The sequence below is a fragment of the Phascolarctos cinereus genome, unplaced genomic scaffold (assembly GCF_003287225.1).
Source record: "Phascolarctos cinereus isolate Bilbo 61053 unplaced genomic scaffold, phaCin_HiC Scaffold_2;HRSCAF=192, whole genome shotgun sequence".
Classification (NCBI taxonomy): domain Eukaryota; kingdom Metazoa; phylum Chordata; class Mammalia; order Diprotodontia; family Phascolarctidae; genus Phascolarctos; species Phascolarctos cinereus.
In genome coordinates this window covers 283,653,365-283,654,770 of record NW_027555625.1, presented here as the reverse complement: position 1 = coordinate 283,654,770, position 1,406 = coordinate 283,653,365, and the positions used below count along the sequence as shown (strand labels likewise).

The 1,406-nt window shown below is 42.5% G+C and overlaps 1 pseudogene; it reads right to left on the bottom strand.

Moving 5' to 3' along the window:
- Nucleotides 1–352: 352 nt before the first annotated feature.
- On the bottom strand, nucleotides 353–801 carry LOC110207295 (large ribosomal subunit protein eL32 pseudogene; annotated as a pseudogene).
- Nucleotides 802–1,406: the final 605 nt, after the last annotated feature.

Here is a 1,406-nt window from a genome sequence, read left to right as displayed (position 1 = left end):
CAGTTCGTGACTTTGAGTACAACCCACTTCAGGCAAGAGGTGGATTATTCACTGGAAAATTCACCGTAAAATGGATTGGATCAAGTCCTTCAGTTTTGGTAGTCTATGTCTGATTTTATAACAGAGAGAAATTGTATCTGAGTATATCAATGGTATTTATAAGGAGAATTGAGGACAGGGGATTGGGCCAATGATCCAAGAGGTGCTGGGAGATAGTGAGGGACAGGAAAGAAAGATAAAGACAGAGTAGGGCTAGAATATCAAGGGCAGGGCTAGGCTGGGGCAGACTAGGAGGCAAGTGGAAGAGCATCTTTTTTTTTTTTTGGTGGTGGTAATCAGAAGCTTTATTTAACACAAATAAAAATGTGCAAAGTATTTTACTCATTTTCTTCACTCCTCAGTCTAGCAGTTGGATTGGTAATTTTGATGGCTGGCTGAGCCGCTCTCTCAACAATGGCTTTCTGATTCTTGGGAGAACACTTGAGCAATCTCAGCACAGTAAGATTTGTTGCACATCAGAAGCACTTCTAGCTCTTTGACATTGGTACCAAAACCTTCCTGAATCCACTCGGTAACATGCGTTTGGTCTTCTTATTGCTTCCATAACCAATATTGGGCATCAAGATCTGACCCTTGAATCGTCTTCGCACCCTGTTGTCAATGCCTCTTGGTTTATGTCAGTTTCTCTTGATCTTGACATGTCTGTCGGACTGGTGCGGGATGAACTTGTTGGTCCGCTTCTTGACGATTTTAGGCTTTAGGAGAGGTCTGAGGGCAGGCATGGCGCCGGCGAAGAGATAGCAGCCCCTCAACAGAAAGCGCCGACAGAATGAGAGAGAGAAGGGAAAAAAAGAAGAGCATCTTTCGTACAGGATTTTGAGGGAGGCTTGAGAGTGGAACAGTGATTGTGGATTTAAAGCTAGGAGGTACTTAGAGGCCGTCTAGTGCAACCCTCTTGTTTATACATAAGGAAATAGATCCACAGCAAGGAAGGGATTTGCCTAGGGTTGCATAAGTAGTAAACAGTAGTACCTGTCTTCTGACTTTAAAATCCAGTGTGCTTGTAAATGCTAAAAGAGAAAGCTATTTAGAGATTTACCGAAGAGGAGGTGAGGAGAAAGAGGGATACGCAAAGGTGTCATCAGTATTTTAAAAAAGGAGCCCAACTATGAAAGAAACTGCTCTCTCAAGAGTGAGAACTGCAAATCACAAGCTAGAGTACCAGCAACATTTTTCAGACCATGATACAACTGTTTTCCAAGCAATGACTATCTTCCATTAAGACCATATGCTTATGTATTGATATCAGTCTTTGGCACTATCTATCGGTGTGAAAAGACATTTTCTTTTTCTTTTTTGGCAGGGGATGGGGAGGCAATTGGAGTTAAGTGATTTGCCCAGGGTCA